The sequence below is a fragment of the Mytilus trossulus genome, chromosome 11 (assembly GCF_036588685.1).
Source record: "Mytilus trossulus isolate FHL-02 chromosome 11, PNRI_Mtr1.1.1.hap1, whole genome shotgun sequence".
In the NCBI taxonomy this organism is placed as follows: Eukaryota; Metazoa; Mollusca; class Bivalvia; order Mytilida; family Mytilidae; genus Mytilus; species Mytilus trossulus.
The window spans coordinates 15,610,468-15,636,092 of NC_086383.1; the positions used below are offsets into that span (position 1 = coordinate 15,610,468).

General features: G+C 31.8%; 1 pseudogene; it reads right to left on the reverse strand.

Moving 5' to 3' along the window:
* Positions 1-7,126: 7,126 nt before the first annotated feature.
* Positions 7,127-12,025, reverse strand: LOC134689768 (piggyBac transposable element-derived protein 4-like; annotated as a pseudogene).
* Positions 12,026-25,625: the final 13,600 nt, after the last annotated feature.

Sequence of the window (25,625 nt, forward strand, 5' to 3'; positions counted from 1 at the left end):
AAATATTTCTGTTATCTTAAAAATCTACCATGGGGGTGACGAGTTGCGAATGTGAGCGATCCAACAGTGAGTTATCACTCTTAAAAAGCTACATGATAACAACTATGGGACAATCGCGTTTAAAAACCCGCGACGCATGATGTTGAATGACCTGATAACGACTCTTTGTTAAATTAGTACATTTTGAACAATTTCACGTAGAACTATTTTTACCGATTATGACTGACATTTTAGCTAAACCTTTTTTACAGCTTGCCTAATTCAGACGACAGTTGTATGTTGTGCTATTTTAGATTGCAAGATATTGTATAGAGGCTTAACTAAAAAATAGTTTTACATGTCTTTAAATTCCTTTACCTAGGAATATGTGTATTGCATGGTGTTGTCCAAATTCATGATCTTCCATAATGTCGAAGGTATTTTTTTAACCTTTTTCATACCATTCAATATTCATTTGGGACCACCCCCAAATTTTTTTCTGGATCCGCCACTGCTTTTTACCTAACTGTTGTATGTTTCCTGATTTCAAGAAGTCATAGATATATTATCTTTTTTATCACATGTATGTTATATTTGCAAGTGTTTTGATTTCAGTTGGTTGCGATTGTTATCTTTTTGTGAAAAGAGAGTTATACGATCTGTCATGCAATATACAAAACAGTTTAATTGAGTTTTCCCCTTGTTTGAAATAGTTATATGATAAAATATTCTCTATAAGCTATAACCTTATGAAACTCCTTTTTTTTCTTTTGTTCATTTGTTCTCTTTTTCTTTAAAAAAAACCACCCGAGGCAGAGATACGTCTTGAAGATAAATATAACTAGTTAACACTTAACATTACATATACTGACTAAAAACAAAAGCAGATAAGAATCAAATTCTGATATGATCGCAAGAATTCCAAAAAGAACGAGGTCAATAAAATAAATGAATTTTGTTCTTGCGATAACTATTTGTTTCGCAGTATGTCGCTTATATATTTCTTTTATTGTATCGTACAAATGTACAGTGTATATTTAAACCTGTTTCGTAAGAGTTATTACCCTATTCACTGTTTATCAAATGTGTATATCTCCTTCATAACAAAAAAAAAGATATAGACAAAACTCTCTGCCTGCATTGTTCGTTATAACCTCATTTTGACTGATAAACTGTTAATCGTATAACCGGGGAATCTTTTTTATGTATCTGTTTGGGATCATCCTTCATGTATTAATCTTAGTTTTTTGTGGCTTTGGATTTTATGCTTTTTTGTAATCTCTAGTGGATACATGTTTTTCCATTGAATTCTAAGTTCATACAGTTTTATAAACTAATAAATTTCGAGTTTTCAATATTCGGTTTGTCATTGCGTTTAGAGAAATGTCATATAAAGTAATTGTAAGGACCAATGTCTAGTCTTGAAACAAAACCAATGTTCTGTTGATTACTATTGATGAATGATATTGTTCATTTGCTGTTTAGTTGAATATATGACGTGTGTATGTATTGTGTGATACTTTTGATTTTAATTGAACATATACGTATTGGGTTTATCTTATAGTCTACTAATAGTATGTTATGGGGTATATTCAATTGGCTTTTCACTCTATGCTCTTTTAGGGGTAATACCACCAAATCATAGTACATCACATCCGGTTGTACAAGAAAATAAGTCGAAAAAATAAATTCCCTTGAAGTTGACCGTTGAAGGTTATTAATCCTACATTTTATTGCAAAAAAACATATCTGTGTCATAAACATATGTTAGGTATTTCAAAGCACCGTGTTTTTTTTTATTGTGATTTCTATGGAATATTCTGTAAACCTGACGTTGCATGGTTACTAAACCTTGTACACAAATTAAATAAGGGGAGAAATGTAATTGGTTAACTTTAAGTGTTGGTTATTTTCTTATATGCAATAAAATGTTGTGTGATTTTTTTTTTAGTACTAGCAGGAAAAAACTTTACCCATGTTTGGGCTTTTTCGAGTGATAACACATGTGTTAAAGTCAATTAACTGCCATTTCGTTATAATATTAAATGTTATATTACTACCCACCTTATATTTAATATCTTACATGTTTCGATTTACAAAAAGGCACTATTTCCCTGTATATAATCCAACAATTCAGTGTTTATTATTGTTTCGTTTTTTTTCCAGAGCAGCTCTTAAATAGTTTTGGGTTTTCGACAAATGGTTCGGGATTTTTACAGAAAATATGAATAAGAAAAAGGGTGTTCCAGATTTAAAAAAAATGATGTTCTAGTTTATACGTATACCTGTTATTGAATGGATGCATATATTATTTATTCCTAATAAATCACAAAAACATAATAGAACATTGATTACAACTAGCTTTTTTGAATTTAATGTTCGAAAATCGTTCTACCACAACTTTCCAATATTACATTAGAAGTTATTAGATCCTTTATAAAAGGTATTTATAACAAAGTGCAGGAGAATCATAATCTTTTTGACTTCATTTCATGGTACGTTTGATAGTTTGAACCTACTGTTAAATACTTGATAGGAAAACAAGTTATTGCAATTTATACTTATCCCTTTCTACTTTGGTACTTTTATTGTCAAAGCAAAATCAAATGTCATCGTGAACCACGTAGTTTTGATAAAGGACGTATTATTGCACCTCGTTGCCCTTTTGTTCATTTTAAGCATGTCGGACAAAAACTCAAAAACGCCAGTGAAAATGTCGTTATACCGTCTTATGATGATGTATAAGGTGTCAGACCACCAATTAAAAATACCTATCTGTTCTACCAAATTTTGCAATTTTCGCAGCTTACTAAATATCTTACCCTATGTGTAAGTTTAACTTCACAGATTTATCATCTTTCGTCATGCCAAAACCCGTAAAGCTTTCTAAAAAAAAAAAGAACCTTCGAATAGACGTACTCCAAAAATAACCACCGGTTTTCTTGAAATCCTTCAATTAATATACGATGAAGCTCGTAAATCCTCAATTTTTAATTGTAACTGATAGATAGGTAAGTTTTGGCTTAAAATGGTCTAAAAGTACCAGTCTTGTATAACAACTCCAGTTTCCGGTGATGTCAAAACATGGAGGGAGCAAAATAGTGCCTTGTTCCTGAAAAATTTTCTGAACTCAATTTTGTTCTGTTTGATTATAGGTTGATGCTGAATCGAAACAATTTAAAAGTAGAAAAAATGTTTTTATTTCAGGATTACGTACTTTTTTATTCTTCGTGGAATGACTTTTGTTGATTTAGTCACAATTTCCTTAATACATACATATTATGAATATGATTGTTTTTTTATCTGTTTAGCATTGTATTCATTTTTTTTTCAAAAATTAGCTGTTTTGCATGTAGTCCTATGGAGCAGTCGATTACAAGACTGCAATCAAAATATATTTCTTTTTCACCAAAAATTAGATTTTTTTAAATTTGTTGGCTAGTTTAAGTAAACGAGGACATCAAAAGTACTATTTTGTGTCCGAGTAGGGCTACTTTTTACTTTTGAGGGAATTATTGGTTGTGTGACACCTTCAGAACAAATTAACGCAGATTTTCGTATTTTCATATCCCACTATGCGTAGTGATGATACGAAAATTGTTTATTCATGCAAGATATACATAATATGAAACAATCATGCATAAGAGAAATGAACTTTGAAAACCTGATAGGCGTATCATGCGACAATGGCGCAGCTTTTTATAAAAAAACGGAGTAAGAAACCTCAGTACTGGACAGCAAAGAAGAATGAGAAAAATGATTTTTAATACTACACATTCTACTTATGACGGACTGACCTCCAACCCAACACATTTGAAATCTTGGTTCACTTGTACCCACGAAATGCACGAACATTGGTATCAATCGATATAAAATTAAGCCACTATATCCGGATACTCCTAGTTTTTTTTTCCATTTTCCTTTGTAATTACGACCAAAGAGGAAGAAACAAGAACCCTCTTTATAAATTATTAACATCACTTTTATCAACAATCCCGAAAAAACAAGGCTTTTCAAGAGGTGGCGTAAATCAGATGTGGATACTAAAATATTCAAAAGATATTTTAGAGAACATACAGTTTAAATCTCTTTCTTCTTTCAAAATGACTGTTCTACACAAGTATACCCCGTTCCAAACTAAAATGTATGTGCCTGTAGAAAACCAGGAGCCTATAATTCAGTGGTTGTCGTTTTTTATGTGTTACATATTTGTTTTTCGTTCATTTATTGTACAAAAATAAGGCCGTTAATTTTCTCGTTTGGATTGTTTTACATTGTCATTTCGGGGCCTTGTATCATGTGTATAACTGACTATGCGGTCTTGGATTTTCTCATTGTTGAAGGCCTTACGTTGACCTAAAGATGTTAATTTCTGTGTCATGATTGTCTCTTGTGGACTGTTGTCCAATGGCAATCTTACCACATCTATTAATATATACAAGACACTTGGTTTTGCTTTGTTCATAAAACGATTGACCAAAGGCAGGTAACATTCTTCTCTGTAGAAAATCATTGAAACTGACATTATCATGCCTTTTTGATCGACTATTGATTTGCCTGGCTATGTGTCGACGCATCTTGATTCAAAGATATGTTTTCAAAATAAGCAGCAATTTAGGTACTAGCAAGTTTTTCTCACACATTGTCATATTTGAATCATTGTGTTAAAGGATATCCATGAATAATAGTTGCAACAAAGCTATCAATGCAATTTAATTTTAACATGCTAACAACTGAATTTCTCTATGAATACTTGGAAAAACAACATAAGAAGAATTTAAGAAGGGTACTTTGTTAAACATATGAAAATAATGATTTGACATTTTAAATTTGATGATGGTTCATGTGATCATAAATATAAATGTATCGTATTGTTAATATTGTAAAGTGATAGTATGTTTTTGTATAAAATAACGACATCAGTATCATATATTCGTTCTTGATAAATGTAAATTGCATTTTTTTATGTTAAATGATGCACCTGATAATTTTGTTGATCACAGTTTATAACGTTTGCAAGGGTGACATATTTTCACATTTAATGTACGCTGCATCTCAGGTTAAGAAAAGTCATGGTATAACAAAATCACACTCAATCTGAGCGAATAATAAACGTTAGTTGTTTTATATCACAAAGATGCAAATTTATAAAACACGGAATTTCTATTTTAAGTTGGATGTGAAAATATATAGGCTGTGCTAATGTTCTAAATTTTGATCGAAACAATTATCAAGTGCGTCATTTAATACAACTCACGTACAAAATATTAACAAAGGACGAATATATGATACTGATGGCGTGATTATATACAAAAACATACTATCACTTTACAGCATTAACAATACAATATATTTAAAGCTTGTTTAAAATGGACAAGCAAACATTAATCACCATCAAACTTAAAAATGTCAAATCATTAGCTTTTATACGTTTAGCAAAGTACAAAATTGCATATCATCTTAACCCCTTTCCATTCATGCATTTTAATGCCAAATTTACACTTTAAAAGGTGTTCTTAAATATCACATATTTTTTTTAATTTATAATAAAGCATATCTTTTTGTATACATATATCTCAGAACAGATATGTTGGGGCTACAAAATGAACATATCAAATTAATGTTACCATAGCAACAGATCACGTGACACGTCTCTAAGTATTGAAATTTCCCGCTTTTTCTTGTCATTTCATTGAAATTTTGAATTTCCTGATAATTTCTGAACATTTTTAAAATTGAAATAGATATAACTCTTACCTGTTAAAGTAAGCTTAGAAGGTCAGCTTTCTTAATCATATCAAAGTTAATGATTATATTCATAAATAATGTATTTTTTCTGTTGCTAAGCAGCATTCTAATTTTATAAAAAAAAACTGATCCCACCATATTTCCTTTTTTGTACAGCTTTTTGAGAGTTGTAAAGATAAACATTCATCAAGTACTTACTGAATATGGAATAAACAATATAAAAAATATAAAAAATACAGAAAATATTTTATTCTGTCAAATGGTTCCCATAGCAACGGTAGTCAAATGGGGAAAAATACGAAAAATTGCCTTACATTAAAGGATTCCAAGATTTTGATAATAAGAATTATATATAAACATACCAAAATGAAGTTTAATAGAATCAGATACCAACTTTTCACAAAGTGTTTCAAAATAATACCAGTTGCTATGGCAACAGTGTTCTAAAAATGATGTAAAATCTCTGATTTCGAGAACTGAACCTTATTTCAAAGGGGAACAACTTTATCAAAATAATTGTTGATGTCAATTGCAGTACTACCTGTATGGATTATCAACACTTGCAAGTGGAAAATTGCTTTAATTCATATACATATATAAATTAACAAATGAACAAAAAGTATCAATTAACAACTGGTAAGTCACTAATGGGGAAACAGCCACATGCACAGTATCCAAATAACCGGAATCAAGTTTCAAGTTTTCTCTTTTTAAATTTTCCATTTTGAGAGACATAGTTTCGAATATTTATTTCTGTGTGCCAATTGTAAAAACAGTTTCTTGTTGCTGAACAACAAAGTGGGACATTACAAGTATTCGAAATGAAAATACTTTGTGGCTTGGTGCCAGTAAACCATCCATACTGGCTTTTGCATTACAGTAAACGCAATCTGATACTTAGAAAAGATGGCATATGTTTGGCGACAATGTTTTTAACATGAGGTCTCCCGATATTCATTAGCTCGGATGCTATCGACTCTCTAAACTCTAGTTGACCGAACCTAGAAACAAATGTAGTGTTTTCAAACTGGGCAGGATACTTTCCTATAAACTCTTGAAAAACTATATAGGAGTTTACCACCATAATGTCAAAGCAGTGAAAAAATAATACCTTCCAGCAATGATTTTGGGTTCTTATATACGATGAATACTTGTTTAAATATTGGTTAGACAAGTCCACTCCGCCCATATTAACATTGTTATCATGAATAACTTGTGGCTGTTTTACATTCTGCCTTTTCCATGCACTACGGTTGGAAATAGTTCTAAAACAGGACGTTACATCAGAACCTCTGTGCAAAGGGGACATAAGTGTAACCGTCTTACAATCCTTCCATTGTATAAAAACAAATGAACCTTCCCTATGCCATCTAAAATCACCTCTGGACACAAGTTTAATTTAGCCTACACTTTGTTTGAAAACTAGAGGCATTGCTGTGCTATTAGATCTGATAGCTCCAATCAAATACACTTTGTTTGTAAGTAAGTCATTTGCTAAACGTAATGTTGTGTAAAAAGAATCAACATATAGCCTAAATCCTTGTCCATATAACTTTTCACACAAAGTGGTAACAACTGTAAATGCTAAGCCCTTTGATTTGTCAACTATGTTTGTTCTCTTTTTACTCAAGTACACAAAGAAATTCCATGTATACCCAGTAACAGAACATGCCAGAACCCACAATTTTATCCCAAATCTTATTGGTTTGTTTTGATAAACTGTCGAATGCCAGAATATTTATGTTTAGAAGCAACCATCCTTTCATCTGCCGAAATATCTTTGTGTGGAAAATATAAACTTTGTGATATTTCCTTTACATGGTCCAGCAAATACCTCAATCTTATTAACTTGTCACCTGAAAAAACAGACAGACATGTACACTTTACAATGATTCCATACACGAGAACTGAAACCATATTGCTTACAGTATAAAAGAAACCTAACACAAGAACAAAACTTGTTTACTGAACCATGAAAATGAGGTCAGTGTCGCATTAAACCTGACAATAGAACAATCAACATGTACACCAAACAATCATTCCATTTACCAAATATAGTTCACCTATAGCAAATAGTGTCTGAGAGATACAGAATTGACCAACTGAACTAAGATCCATGAAATAAAAATATCTTGAAATATTAAGCCTTTTACAAAAAAGTTTGCAATGTTTCTTCTGCTGCAGATTGTTTTCCATATATATTGCATTCAGGACAAAACACATGCTTTGAATTAGTTAACAATTTAATAAAAATAACAATTCACAAAATGCAGTGATGTTATATGATAAAACATATATCTTTAACATGTTTAATGAATAATTCTTTCTTTTAAATTCAAGTAAGCAGTTCATTTATTCTATGTTCTTAGTCATTCTCCATTATAGACAAAGGTTTTTTTGGGACCCAGATAAACTGGTTGGCAATGTTATATATTAAAATTCACAATCGTCCAGCGATGTGTTCTCCAGTCTATCATCATAATACGTTGATTTTACATCTTACTGAAAATAAAAAAATAAAACAGAGAGGACAACAAAAATACAAAATCATTTATATTTTACATTACTACATATAAATGTGTAATAAAGTAATATATATATATATGAAATAAATGTTTAAAAAAAATAAATTGAAAATTATTTCAGCAAAAACATGTTTGAATCCCACATTAATGTAATTCGTAGATTCTAATATAAAATTTTCATAAACAATATAGTTTTGGAGATTAAATATTTTCCCTGCATTTATTCAACACCTATTTCTAATTTTAATTTTTGATGTTATTATTAACAGGTACAAAAAGCTTTCATCTCAAATTAAATTATTCTTAAAAGTTTTATTGTTGATGAAGAATAAAAAGTGAAGACATTGTAGGTAATCATGTTCTTCATTTTTGTACATAAATACGGCTGTAAGTTTTCTTGCTTGAATTATTTTACATTGTCATTTCAGGGCCTTTTATTGCTGACTATGCGGTATATGTTTTTTTTTGTCATTGTTGAAGGTTGTACAGTGACCTGTAGTTGTTTAAATCTGTGTCATTGTGGTCTCTTGTACAGAGTGGTTGCAATCATACCACATCTTTTTTTTTATATTTCAGTTGAAGAATGAAAGTTGGTAGCAAAAGATATATCTATTCTTTTAATAAGACATGCATTCCGCCTATCCATAATAATAATGATACAAAATTTTTCTTTTTGAAAAATCAAGGCCAAATGTTAAATTTTAAATAATGTCTTTAAGCACATATATATATAATAAAAAACTGCATAGCTTGCAACTGTATTTCTGGTTTACAGCATTAAGCAAGCAATATATAAATCTTTTTCAAATATTAAATTATATTCATTTTAATAAAAAATACTTCACCTTTATCTACTTCAGCTGGAGACGTCACTTGAATAAATGATAGTATTGCAATGAATCTTTTCTTTGACATAACATCTCGAACTGGACAGCTTTTGTATAATACATCCCATGACCAATATTTATCAACTGTGGACAGCTTTACAACTGACATGTAGATAACAATACCAAGAAATCTGGAAAAGATAACATTAAATAAAAAAAAATATTATATAATACTCTCTTTTGACTTTTCAAAATAAAGAATACCCTTCTATTATATTGAAAGTGTATATAACATGTTATCTTTTGATAATTTATCTTTTAATGATTTTCTTATATATAAATGATGACCATATACCAATTATACAACAACCCAAAAGTTTATTTAAAGATCAACAACAAGTTTCTTAAAGGTGCCATATTTTTTTCTTACTTATATAAGGTCTTACCTTAGTAACTCATTTACTGTGAGTAATTCCCAGCCCCCATTATATGTGTATGAAGTGCACGTTCCTGCACTAATTAAAGTTCTTGCCTGGTTATTTGTGGCTATACAAATCTGAGTAAGAAGTTCCACTGTACAAAAGAGTTTGAAGAAATCTGCTGGTGATTTAAGTCCTTGTAGTTGTTTCCTACCAACATAAAATAGTAATATTTAAATCAAAGCATATACATTGTACTGAGAAAATATTACAGGCAAGCCAACATAAGACAAATTAATTTCTTTTAATATATTAATGTATTGTAAATATTCTAAGACATTTTAATATACTTCTTTAATTCATTAAAATACAGGGTTTTTAACTATTAAAAAATCATAAAAATGAAAGTTTTACCTGTATTTAAAGTGAAAGTGAATATTTTTACATTTCATATGATTGGAAAAGGGGCTTTTCAAATGAACTTATAGAAATGAAAACTATCTTCTATGAAGATGAAAATATTTCTTAAATGAATAAGTGAAGAACAGATAACAGAAATATCTATTGACAGTAAGAATTCATACAACATATCCATTTACCTAGTGAAGTTAGCAAACTGAAAACCTGGTGGTTTTTCTGGTTTGAATGCATTTGTTCTTGGGTCTGGAGCTGAGTCATCTAAGGTGTTTTCATCTTTCCAATAAACACTCTTGGCAAGTGTGTCACCATATAAACTCTGAGAACTGTCTTGTGATGAACTAGAAAATACTAACATTTATAAGAAACAAAATCCAACTGACAATTAGATTTATAATAAGTTAATGTATAATATATAGAAAGTTTTACCAGATTATCAGATACTTGCAAATACAAATTTTCCAATAGCATACTTTCATGATCATTAGTATATTATTTACTGTGAATGACCACTGGACATTCTGAATATACATGTACACATATTGATCTACAAATGTATTGTGTAGAATAGTAAGATATATACTATATTTTGTTTTTTTTTGTTGTTGTTGGACTGCTGGCTTACTGATTTTTACCCCACATGCACATCTGCTTTCATCCAAAAGAAGTTTAAAATATTGATGTCTGTTGCAAATATTGCTCCAAATGTATTTCTGCATGATTGTTATAAATAATGCATAACCAATCTTTTGAAATAGTCCAAGTAAAATTCCAAAAATGTAATTTAAGACTGCAGCATATGCAATAATATTGCATGTTTACCCCTTTTTTGTTTATCTGTTTGTATTTTGACTCCCAGCTGATCAACATTTCTAATGTTCTGTTTTGTTGTTGTTATTTGTGCGTACCAATGTACATTTTTTCTACACTTTCAGTCTTTTATTGAATGAAACATACTGATGATTTTGTCAAACAATGGTCAATGCTGATATAAATATAAAGGAGATGTGGTATGATTGTCTCTGAGAAAACAATTATTATTTTTAGCAGATTACAGACTCCTGATTTTGGACAGACACTTTTAGAATACGAATATTTATTTTGGCACTTAACTGTGCTTTGACATGAGTATCAGAACAAAATATAAAATCATGAAAAAGTAGATCTAGTTGCTTTTATTTCACAATATTCAAGCCTAATACTTTATGTTAACCAAAGCTGTGTGACTAAATTGTTAAAGGGTTAATAAGAATTGATCATAATAAATATGATACTCCACAACATACACGTACCAGATAATATTTAGGTACAAAGGAGTAGGTCCGGTAAGAGCCCTTGTTGGCCCCAAAATATAGCAGTTTTACAAAATTGTTAAAATGAAAACTTTTAGTTATTTTTTGGATAGTAGAATGGTTCTGCTACATGAATAGGGGCTGTTTTTGACAATACAATGCACATATATTTGGTACTAGCGCCATTAAGTCATGCTAAATTAGTGAAATATTCACAATTCCAGCATTTTAGATAAATTTTAGACGGTTTCCGTGTGAAACGAAAGTGGCCCCATTCGTGTTCATCCAAAATATTTAAATAGAAGTTGTATTTGGTGATAATACATAACATATATAAAGATTGAGGATGAACACAGTTGCGGCCACTTTCATTTTTGACAAAAACCATCTTAAACGTGACATTTTTCGCATATTTCATAGATTTTTCATATTTGAGCTTGAATCAGATCGTTTTTAATGACGAAATAAGTTAAAATCTTTCACAAAAAATAATTGAATCAAACGAAATAGACACTTTAGTGTTTAAAAAGTGTTCAAAATCTTTCGTCAAATGAAATTGAAATGTGAGGCCAAAATCGGGCCTTACCGGACCTACTCCTTTGAACGTGTTATTGCTGAACATTGCTGAAGAAAGAACTTCGAATTTGTCACGATTGAAAGCAGAAGACTTTGCGTTCATGGTGTTAATTTGGAACTTACAAAACTTCTTGCTCAGTTGTGTATGACTCAGTATCATCAATGATTATGATGATGTCTCCATCCTGAAGCAACAAATCCAAATAATCCTCTTCGTCTGATGAAATTAAATCGGCATCCATTTGTCCTTGATTTTAACACTGAGGTCATGAACCGTAAAATCATAAATTACAAAGAAAAAGATATCGGAATGTATCCGGGTGACTGATAAAAAATACAATTATGTACGAAATTCGAAAAAGTAAAGAATTAATTGATTATTTTCTAAAAAAAATTAGATTTTAGCAGGTGCGCGCATAAATGATCCATAAAAGAAATAATTGACTATCGTCATAAAAAAACTCCATAGTTTTTCACTCATTTTTGACGGCGATCATGAAAAAGTAAAGACTCGTAACTTTTGAATTCCACTGCCGATTTTAATAAACTTTTCAGTTTTGGAAACCCAAAAGTCCCAAGTTAATTCGTGTATAATTACTTTTTCCTATTTCATAGTTTAAGTATTGCTGTTTTTTTTCCGTCGTAAAAAAAATGAATGTCTCAAATTTCTCGTGGTTAAATCGTAAGCAAGAACTTTATAATGGACAAAAAACTATGCTTAATGGCGTTTCCCCAAAATAAAATATACATCATTGTAAAGGAAAATGTCAAAATAATTAGCCTGTAATTTTGTAAAGCTAGAATATTTCATACAGTGAAGTTTCGACAGTTTAGTTCCGACATTGACAAAACGGGAAATCCCCGTAAATTTCGACGTAAAATTAAATGTCAAGTACAGGTTCATCTCGCTGAGAAATTTGTTTTTGTTGTTAAACATCCACGATATTATACCAGATGAAAGCTTTAATTCTTGGCTTTAATTTCATCTAATTATTATTTTCATACACTCAAAAATAAAAACGCTACAACTATTCTCACATAATACACAACCCAAAAAACGCTTCACCGGTATGCTGTACCGGTGTGAATGGGAAGGGGTTAAGGTAGGTAGCTATAAAAAATTAAAACATTTACAATTTTAAGTATTCACTCAAGAGTAGTTGATGCCGTCTATAGATATGTGGTATGAGTGCCAATGAGACAGCTCCTGATGCAATCTAACAGGATCGTATTGGTTTATAAATTTTTGCAAACCTGTTTAGGTGAAGCGACCTTTTCATGAACATTATATATCAAACAACATGTGTACCATATATCAAATATAATACTTTCTTACATCTACTTTTATTTATCTATAGTGTTAAATTTAATCTTTAAATATCATTTTTGTTGGTGATTCTAGTATGCGTTAACTTTAACAAAAATTATGTCCGCGCCATAAGTCGCATAAGGTCTCCACGCTGCTTTTCCACCCTTTTCTATCTTGTCTTTTAGCTTAAGTTGTTGATTTTTCGTCAAGGTTTTAATTTTTAGAAAAGACGTGCAATGTCGTTAGCAAAGTCAAGATCTTCTAGAACAGTATTAAAGTTCTATCGTATACCTCTGGCTTTTTTCTGCAGTTGTTTTTCGTATGATCCAATTTATGTTTAGAAGGGGAAAAAACCTAGCATAACGGATCCCGGTTTCACCCTTGATTTTATCTCAAACCATTCTGTTGTTTCTCTGTGTCCGATGACAGTACACTTAAATCCAGTATATATTCCCTTAATGGTTTTCATAATATTGTTTGGGATTCCGTAGCTCTTAATGATATACCATAGACTCTCTCGGCGGAATGAGTCAAATACTTGTTCAAAGTCTATAAAAAAATGTTATTTAAGCTGATCTCCGTTCATTCCTTTGCTCGAGTATGTTCCAAAGGATAAGAATCTGTTCAGTTGTTTCTATTTTGGTATAAATCCAGACTGCGCATTCCTTAATCGTTTGTCTATTTCTCTTTTATTTTTTCTATTAGTATTCTGCAGAATACTATACTGAAAACAGATAAGGGAGTCACTCCCCGCCAGATGTTTCAATCTATCATATCGCTCTTATAAAAGAATTTGCAAATCAATTTCTGTCTGTAGTCTGATGGCCATTTTTCTTCTTCCCATAGGCTGTTAAATATTTCTACCATTTCTCTGCTGTAAGGTCGATATCTGCCTTTATAAGCTCTGGTGTTACACTATCTATTCCTGCTGACTTCCCATTTTGTGTCTTCTTCAAAGCTATATTAACTTTAGCTACTGTATTTGGTCCCAGATCGATATCGTCTATTACAACTTCAGTCATATCTTAATCTTTCTCTGAAATTGGACGAAGAGGGTCTTGCCTATTCAAAAGTTCAGTAAAATGTTCTACCCATTAATTCAATATATCATTTCTTTTCACCTTTCAGTTCTCCTTCTTTACTTTTTACTCCTGTGAGTTGCCACCTTTTATCACATGTTCAGTGATGTTATACATCTCTTCAAGTATGCAGTATGGGCAATATTTTTGTTTTAGAGTAGTAATCATCAAGATTGACAATACACAATGTTACAATGTTCCATCCCACAAACATGTCTTCCTATACACAAATCAATATAAAACAGTGCTATTTTATTTTTTCTATTCAAATAGTGTTTACGTTTGTCATCTCTGATATGTGGAGCTTACTGAGGATACCCGTTACAAAAAATCACATTTTAATCAGTGTAAACGGGACGCAATTTTGTGTATTCAAGGCATTGTTTGTATCATTACTCTAATTCCATCTGATAAACTGAAGTTTAACATTACTGCTATGTATGTCTTGCATCCAGCAATTTCAAACTATTAGATCAATTTTTACTTGACTCAAATTGCGTTAATTTCAGTTTAACCTTCTTAGTCAATTACAAAATATTCTAATGTATTTAATTGTAAATGGTTCAATCGCTAACATCGTAAATGGAACAAAACTCGCATATTCAAACTGAAGATTAATTAATTGATTGTATTCCGGTATGAAAAATATTAATTTTATCTTGCATTAAATGGATAGGATTCTAACATTGGTATGACTATGTTCACGTAAGTATAGTTAACGCGAAATTTGAATAAAACGGATAAATATAAATAGTTGATCTGCATCCGGCAGTAATTTCATTTTTCCTCAGATCAGTTGGTTATAGTAAAGGATAACACAGAAGTATTTGTCAGAATTCAAGCTGTGATGAAATTTGAAACAGTGATATAGCTTATTCTACAACAATTGTTAATTCTTTTTTTTTTGGTACAGATCGTTTTAAAGATTTTATCTTATAAAAAGCATTCAATTCATATCACGGCTTTAAATAATTTTGTTTACAGTACAATGCAGTTCTTGTACCATATAATTATATTTATATTTATTTATGGAACGCCGACACTGTCTTATTATGACATTTTACATTATATGATGTTCATTCGCCATTATATGATGTCATTTTATCCTTATAGGATATGCACATGACATTATATAATGTGCACTTGTCCTTATATGATGTACACTTGTCATTATGTGATGTCAACTTGTTCTTATATGATGTACACTTGTCATTATATGATGTGAAGTTGTCCTTATATACTGTCCAAACACATTTATATGAGGTGCAAACATCTTTTAATCATGTCCATAATTCATTATATGATGTGCTTTCTCCATTACGTGATGTGATAGAGTCCTTATATTATGTGATGCTTTTCTTTATACGATTTAGAAACGGCATTGTGTGAGGTGCAATCACCTTTATCATGTTTATATGATGGTAATTTGCATTATCTAATGTGCAAATTATTTTATATGATGTGCAAATGGTCTTATATGATTTGCAAATTATCTTATATCATGCACAGATGTCTTTATGTTATGTGCAAACTTCTTTATATGATGTGAACGTATCTTTATGTTATGTGCTAACATCGTTATATGATGTGGTAATGTTATTATATTATGACAATGTAACATTATAGGGTGTGGTTCGGTTTACATCTTTATATGGTGTTAGAACATCATTATGACGATGTGCATTCATCGTCCTGATGATCAATGAACATGATTACGATTAAAGCGATTACTCACTACGTCATAACTGATTCCGATCTGCTTCTGCGGAGTTACAACTTATTAGTTTAAGAGGTAAAAAATCACATCTGATATTGTTGGAAAAATGTCAAAATATATGAATTACAACTGTTTTTGTTTTAATCAACTGGTCTTAATTAATAAACATACGGAGTCTGCAATAAATAACACACGGTTAAAATTATTAAATTTAAGAAATAATTCTTTTATTTCATGCTCTTTGCTAATCTTAACAAGGGAGGGCATTGTATTTTTCTATTTCTGTACACCATAAAAAAAACTCTATAAGAAGTTAATACATGAATTTCTAGTATGTACATTAATGTAAATTTTGCATTGCTGATTATTTTAGCTGTTTGAGTTTCTCTATTCTCCAAATAGACACACAAGAGGGGGGGAGGGAGTGCCAAGTCATTTGTTACCGCAAAAAGAGTGGGAAGAAATAAAAGGGGCCTTAAATTTCATAATTTTTTAAATGGAAAGGTGCATCAATTTTATATAGTTACAGATTTGCGGTATATTGTTTTGGCGATGTCTTCAAAATCCGTATGCATCAATGTTTACGCCTCGTTCCGCTCGACTCCATTGTTAAAGGAGCATGTTCGCAAAGAGTGGGGGAGGTCATTGGTACGATCCCCGGTCGGGTCAAATCCAAAGACTCTTAAAATGATATTTGCTACTTCCCTGCTATGCACGCGAAATTAGGAAAAAGAGCAGACGCTGGTCGGCTCGGAATCAGAAGAATTTGTCCGGTTAAGGTGTAATGTCTCCCTTCTGACAATTACCTTTTGAACTAGCATGTTGAAAATGTCGAACTATTACAAACCAGGGTTAATGTTCATATCACATTACACAGTGGAGGATCCAGGGGGGAGGGGGTCCGGGGGTTGGACCCCCCTTTTTTTTGGCCGTCCAATACATTTGAATGTGGACATATAGTTGGACCCTCCTTTTTTTAAATTGCTGGATCCGCTACTGTTACAGCTATTTTTCTAAAGCTTGTAGTTCAAAGGTTTGATTTGCTTTGTTTTTATTACTGTTTGATCATACATTCTAGTTTTACAATTGTAATCAACAGATAGGCTGGGTTTTATGATGATATTCAATGCTTGAACAACAATTTATACAAACAGAGCAAGCAAACCTACCAAACATTTAAACTACATACATTAGGAAAATACACAATGTAGCTGTAACATGTTCTTGTACGAATACGCATATCAATTTTCCGCTGCACACCAAGCATCCATGCATAGATATGATATACATTGAAGTTGTGAAATATACGCTCACTGGTCGTGTGGTGTGAATAGTCGAACTACTGTATCACTAGTCTGTCGACAATAAGGTGTGAAAGTTGGAATACCGTATGTGACAGGTAAGCTCTACGCCTATTTTAATTGACCTGAATTGTCAGTTTTCCAAACGAATGACGGTGGTCTCTCTGGGAACTTCTGCTTTCTCTACTAATATAAACTCACCGCAACGAAATATCATGAAAGTGTTGAAAGTGGCATTTAATATTTATCAATCAATAAATTAATCAATCGATCATAATTATGGCCTCTAAATCTATACCTTTATTCTCCTAAAATCAATGTATGACAGTACAGAGATAACAATACTAACTTTACAATATATTCAGAAACAAGAGAGAGATGTTTCAAAAGTCTTTAGACAGGAGGACAAACGCATGTGTTTATAGATATAGGTTTTTATAAATGAACAAAGCATCTTCAAGACTGGTTTTCGAGTACTAAAAACAATATATTCAACAAAAAAAAAAGATATATTCTAATTCTCTCTCCAGATCTGCTGGTATACTTCTGTTAAGTCCTGTAATATTTTACTCACTAAGGCATTTTTTAGTCAATCAAAAGTAACGAAAATAGGAAAAGTGACAAGTTTTCTCCTTGTCGAACACCATTGTCGCAAGCAAGCAAGGTATTCCGAATTACAATTACTAGAAGATGCCAGCGAAATCGCGAAACAAAGGGTGTGGACACAGTAATAAGGTGTACATCTTAAGGATTTGGACACGGTTAATGCATCGTTCAAGAGACGGAAACGAGGAACATAATTCAAGAGAAGGAAACGAGGAACATAATTCAAGAGACAAGCATCACCCCATTCATCTCTGTTGGAAAATAAAAATATTAAATACCCTAAGGGACGACATCAAAAGTTCAATGTAGGATAAAAAAAACTTATATAATTCACATAGCTTTTTCACTGCAACCCCCCCCCCCCCCCCCCCTTTTTAACTTAATTTGGGGAAAATTTATTTACCAAAAGGGATATATGTAAAAATCGATTTTAAAAATACAAAACTTGCAGAATTTTAACCCCCACCCCCAAACTATTCGATTTGATTTTTATTTATCCTACATCGATCTTTTTGATGTCGTCCCTAAATTGAAAAAGTGTGGCAAAGTGTGATGTTCAGTGTGTTTTTCCCCCTTTTAACTAAATAACCATATGAACTACGTAAAATCATTTGACATTACCGAAAACAATCAAAATGAGTACACAATGAAAATGAATCCATCTAATCGGATGAAATATAAAATCCTTCACTTAACTTCACCATTAATCAACCCCTCTGTATCTCAGAAACCGTTGACGCCACTCCAAATCTGTTGACATACTCAAGCTGCAGAATGTTATTAGCAATTAAAAAAATCTCCAGTAAAATAAACAATCTGTATATTATACAAATATGTAAACATTCCCCAAGCTGACCATTCCGCATTTCGCGGCAGTACGTGGAATAAGCCTCCGGTCTCCGAATTTGGATATTTTGGCTTTTTTTCTGTGGAAAAAATATTGTTTCAAAAACAAATCAAGGAAGAACAAAACACTACATGTATACGTCATATCACAAATATTTCCAACTTTTTATAGTTTTGGAGGAAAAATACTACATTATATATCTTACCATTTATATTATTCAATAACATTTTATAAAAAAAAACATCTCGCCATATTATGCATGAGTAGATAATTGTACAGCTATTGTCGTGAATTTAAAAAAAAAAACTGACTCTGTGTGTAATGGTGTGTTTTCCAATGAATAGAAACAAGAAGATCTGGTATGAGAGCCAATGAGAAAACTCTTTATCAAAGTCATATAATTTGTAAGAGTAAACAATTATAGGTCAAAGTAAGATATTCTACACGTAGCCTTTGTTTAACCCAAATAGCAAGCTATAAAGAGTCTCAAAATTTGTTTTATCATATTTTCGCCACAGCCGCAAATTTCTCCAATTAGCTCCTGTATTAATTAATCTTAATCTCCCTCTGAAATGTTTGAAACGTTGATTTTGTTAAATTGCATTGTCTTGTTTTTCCTATTGATTCACTCTTGCTAGCGACAGACACATATTTGAGCCGGGTTTATAGTTTACAGAAGCAGATCGGAATCAGTTATGACGTAGACGGTATCATTCTTATCGTATTCATGTTCATTGACCATAACGACGATGAAAGCACATCATATAATGACATTTCGACATCATATAATGAAGTTAACCAAACCATATCATATAAGATTACAAGCACATAATATAATGACACAACCACATAATATAATGACACAACCACATCATATAAAGATATTTGCACATAATATAATGGTAACTGCACATCATATCATGATATGTACACATGATATAAGTATCATTGCACATGATATAAGTCTATTTGCACATCATATAATGATCTTTGCACATAATATTAGTACATTTGCACATCATATTAAAATGTTTACACATATTATACATGTAGGTACATTCGCACATCATATAAGCACATTTACACATCATATAAGTATATTTGCACATCATATAAGTATATAAGCATATTATATAAGTATATATTCACATCATATAAGTATATATTACGGATTACAAATGTGTCGAGGTTTGTGATTGTATAACAACACAGAAATGTCAGTGTATATTCAGGAAACTGCCGGGGAATATACGACGTTTGTATCCCCAATTGCAACCTCAAAAACGTCACCATAACACCGGTTACTATGTGACGCAGTCAAAAGCTATCAGATTGTCAGAGGCTCATGACGTGCTTCAGTCAATAATACATGTTTGATACAAAAACACGCAATTTACACTTCTAATGCTTAAATTTTATGTTAAAAGTGTTATTATAAATTATTACATATACGATAAAATTATGATCACAGCAAATTAGAAAATCCTTCACGTATGCCGAACATATTAGGGTTTTCAACTTATCATATATGTGTTGTGAACAAAAACCTGCACTGGAAAATAACATTAAGTCAGGGGTAATCCGTAATATATGTGTAATTCAGGTCTAAGAAAGGGTATATACTGTGACATTCCCGGCTAAGTGCTTATATCCCCTTCGCCTTCGGCTCAGGGGATATAAACTCTAAGCCGGGAATGTCACAGTATATACCCTGTCTGAGACCTGAATAACATATAATATGCACATCATATAAGTATGTTTGCACATCATATAATGATGTGTGCACATCGTAAAATGATGTGTGCACATCATATAAGGATGTTTGCACATCATATAAGGATGTAAGCACATCATATAAGGATGTTTGCAAATCATATAAGGATGTTTGCACATCAAATAAGGATATATGCACATCATATAAAGGTGTTTGCACATCATATAATGACAAGTGCACATCATATAAAGGTAAAAATACACCATATAATGAAAATGGTCATAACAAGACATTGTTGGCGTTCCATATTTATAATATAAATTTACGTATCAGCAGGTACTGCAAATGATAACATTCCAGTTGGTCTATTCCAGTTTGATGTACTCCCAGGTTGCGTCTCCCTTAAACAATTAAAGATTTTCGTTCGGTATACTTTTCATAATTTTTTTAATTTTTAAACATAATCGAATTTTTACGTGATATTTAAAGGTGTTGTTCTTTTTAGTTAATTAAAATGTGTATACACAGGGAAAAGTTTATATCTCACATAAGTTAACATGTTTAAGCTGGTAGCAATTTTGCGCCAGTCCAAAGGTCATGAACCTCTTGCCTTTATTAGTCATGCATATTTTTTTTGGTTCATGCTTTTGTTTAGGAGTGTAGAGAACTACACTATCAACTGCTTTAAAAATTAAAAATGTAACTGAAAAAAGAATGTAATTGAAAATAGACAAATAGACGGACAGATACATTTACCATAAATATATTACTCCTTCCTTTGGACCGTACAACTAGCCTCAAAGATTTACAAAGTTAAAAACCACATTGCGTAACTAGATCCAGTCTCTAAGATATATTGCCGTTAGAAGAATTGAGTCTAGTTAGACTGCATATGTTGTCCTGTAGATTACTTGTTAACTGTTTCATTCTGCCACAAGGGCTTCTTACTGTGCTCCAATACAGGAAAAGGATACAGCTTTACAAGATTGATAACTTCTCCTATAAACCTTTATATAAAAATAAGAAAATTGGGATGATTGCTAACGAGGCAAAAACTCAACAGAGTTCAAATGTCATGGATATACGTATGGCCTTCAATATTAAGAAAACTCCCTACCATATAGTAAACTATAAAAGGGCCCTACAAGAAAATTAGAGACAATTAAACGTGGAAACTAACTGTTCGATTGTTTATATGATTTGTTTTTAATATGTTAATACGAAACTTATTTCCCTGACATATCTGACAACAATGTGTTTCTTGATTTTTGTTTTATTAACTCAATATACGTCTTTGTACCTTTTTTCGCTTTGTGGTTGTTGTCAAAATAATGTTCATCCAACATTTTTGGTACTGTCATTTATTTAAACTGATTGATTTTTCAGTATTGAAATAAAAACTTTCAGTTTGAATCTCGTTCTATAAAATTGAAGCATATGTATAATATAATGAAAATTCCTAATAGTACATATTTGATTTTAAATCTTCACAATTTAAACATAAATCTGTGTCCAGAAATCATCATTCAATTTGGTTCGTCTACAAGAGAAATTAAAGATTAACGAATCCATCCCATCGAACTAGAGATAAAGGATACTACAGATACAGTTAAGTCAACCTCAAATCTTGACTAACATCTAGAAATTGACAATGAGGATCTGATGAAATCAAAACTTTACGACATTAGAGATGATTTCAGCTTTCCATTTGTGAACTTTCAATTTCTAAGTAGCAACATTCCAGCAGCACCTGCATACAGGGTATATATCTCCCAATTGATACAATATTCCCATGCTTGCATTTCCTATCATGATTTTCCTAATATAGAGAGTTGCTGCCCACAAGTAAGCTATTAAACAAAGAAGTCCAAATGGTGAAGTTGAAATCTTTCCTTCGTTAATATTATGGACGTCATCACAAATTGGTTTACCGTTATGGAATAACCGTTTCACAAATAATATTGGATATGTTCCTCACATCGTAACGACAATCCCCTTCCCTATGAATGTGACTTACCGAATAAGACTATTACCGGATTTGTTATCACATAAGCAAATTGACAGGTGCCACATGTTGAGCAGGATCTGCCTACCCTTCCGAAGCACCTGATATCACCCCTAGTTTGTGGTGGGGTTCCTGTTATTTATTTGTTAGTTTTTTTAATGTTGTGTTATGTATACTATTGTTTGTCTGTTTGTACTTTTCATTTTTAGCCTTGGCGTTGTCAGTTTATTATCGATTTAATAGTTTGATTGTCCATCTGGTATCTTTCGTCCTTCATTTTTAAACTAAATCAGATAGATAGAAATTAAAAAAAAACGTGATTAGAAAGACCGGACCTAACACGAAAAGCATGTCATAACCAACATAATCCAATTTTATCTGACTCCTTAGGTTCAGTATTGCCCGTTACGGATCATCAAATTCGATTTTTTCGACATTTGTTTTACAGAAAACTGTTCCAGGTATAGCACAAATTTAGTTAAGGAGTAAATTAAAGCTGCCCAGTGATCAGCAAATTAAGATATAAAAAACAATTTGTTATGCGTTTACTTTTCTACATTGGTTAGAGGTATATGGGGAGGGTTGAGATCTCACAAACATGTTTAACCCCGCCGCATTTTTGCGCCTGTCACAAGTCAGGAGCCTCTGGCCTCTAGATCTGTTAGTCTTGTATTATTTTAATTTTAGTTTCTTGTGTACAATTTGGAAATAAGTATGGCGTTCATTATCACTGAACTAGTATATAATTGTTGAGAGGCCAGCTAAAGAACGCCTCCGGATGCGGGAATTTCTAGCTACATTGAAGACCTGTTGGTGACCTTCTGCTGTTGTTTTTTTTGTATTTGGTCGAATTGTCGTCTCTTTTACATATTCCCCATTTCCAAAATAATCAAATTTTCACTCGACTCTTCGATATTATAATTTATACCGATTTTTCAATATTTTAGCTTAAACTATTTAATAAAATTAACGGTACCAATTTTCCTGCACCAAGGTAGAAAAATTTGTAAACTGCAAATATGACCAACAGGTTAAGATCTATGTAATCATGACACAGCTTGTATTAGTTTTCTATTTTGTGTCATGTGTACTATAAGTTGTCTGTTTGTCTTTTTCCTTTTAAGCCATGGCGTGGTCAGTTTATTTTCAAATAATAAGTTTGACTGTCCCTTTAGTATCTTACGTTCTTCTTTTTTAAATTAGATTGGAACACAGAGTTAATTTTACAGATTTGCAAATGTACAGATCTAATATTGGTGGGTTGATGTTTAGATGGGTTGTATATACATAATGTAAACAGCCAATTATCACCATCATTGATGGCGATCCGATGGATAAATATGTTGAAGAGTTGTCACTGACTCAGACGTAATTATGTATATATATATATATATATATACAACTCGTCTAAACATCAACCCAACAATGTTAGATCTGTAAATTTGCTTTCGCAAATTTTTGGTTCTTCCCTCGCCGGGATTCGAACCCATGCTACTGTGATATCGTGACACCAAATCGCCTGCACTGCAGCCGTCCCGCTAGACCACACGACCACCTGGGCTCTCAAAAAAAGAGCTTTCGGTGGCCATATGTTACCTTTCCACGTCAGTTTTAATCTAGCGGCGTACTACAGTACATGATATATAAGGCATGAATTATATATATATATATATATATACGAGTCTAAATTGAAAACTACGTTCAAACCTATGATTGCGTTGGATAAAAACCGCAATTTTTATACGTGTGCATGTCAAACAAATTTCGTTGTAGAAGGGTCTAAAAACAGCACGAACAACATTTTCCAAAAGACCAAAAAAGTGAAAAAGTATATTTAAACAAAACGCATTTGACTAACAGGTCGAACAACTGATGTTCTTTAACCCTGCTTACTGCCATTGACGATTGCCAAATAAAATTGATCACAAGATATAACAAAATGGATCTGAATATAAATTTAATACGTCACAGAAAAAAAAATTGTTAACTTGTGGCTACGATGTTGTGCCACACACATTCGGTGTCAATATTTCTTTAGTACACCAGATCTAGATTTCGACAATATATGTCTCTTCAGTGATGTTAGAGATCGAAACGGTATTTGGAAGGCCATATAATTTACTCTCAATTTAAGATTGACTCTTGAATTTTAAGAGACAATATAGGATGAACGGATCATATAAACCGGAGGGAAAATAAGATACATGCCCAAACAAAAAAATATAAACGAGTCTAAATTGAAAACTACGTTCAAACCTATGATTGCGTTGGATAAAAACCGCAATTGTTATACGTGTGCATGTCAAACAAATTTCGTTGTAGAAGGGTCTAAAAACAGCACAAACAACATTTTCCAAAAGACCAAAAAAGTGAAAAAGTATATTTAAACAAAACGCATTTGACTAACAGGTCGAACAACTGATGCTCTTTAACCCTGCTGACTGCCATTGACGATTGCCAAATAAAATTGATCACAAGAATGTAACAAAATGGATCTGAATATAAATTTAATACGTCACAGAAAAAAAATATGTTAACTTGTGGCTACGATGTTGTGCCACACACATTCGGTGTCAATATTTCTTACGACACCAGATCTAGATTTCGACAATATATGTCTCTTCAGTGATGTTAGGGATCGAAACGGTATTTGGAAGGCAATATAATTTACTCTCAATTTAAGATTGACTCTTGAATTTTAAGAGACAATATAGGATGAACGGATCATATAAACCGGAGGGAAATTATGATACATGCCCAAACAAAAAATATAAACGAGTCTAAATTGAAAACTACGTTCAAACCTATGATTGCGTTGGATAAAAACCGCAATTTTTATACGTGTGCATGTCAATCAAATTTCGTTGTAGAAGGGTCTAAAAACAGCACAAACAACATTTCCAAAAGACCAAAAAAGTGAAAAAGTATATTTAAACAAAACGCATTTGACTAACAGGTCGAACAACTGATGTTCTTTAACCCTGCTTACTGCCATTGACGATTGCCAAATAAAATTGATCACAAGATATAACAAAATGGATCTGAATATAAATTTAATACGTCACAGAAAAAAAAAATGTTAACTTGTGGCTACGATGTTGTGCCACACACATTCGGTGTCAATATTTCTTTAGTACACCAGATCTAGATTTCGACAATATATGTCTCTTTAGTGATGTTAGAGATCGAAACGGTATTTGGAAGGCCATATAATTTACTCTCAATTTAAGATTGACTCTTGAATTTTAAGAGACAATATAGGAT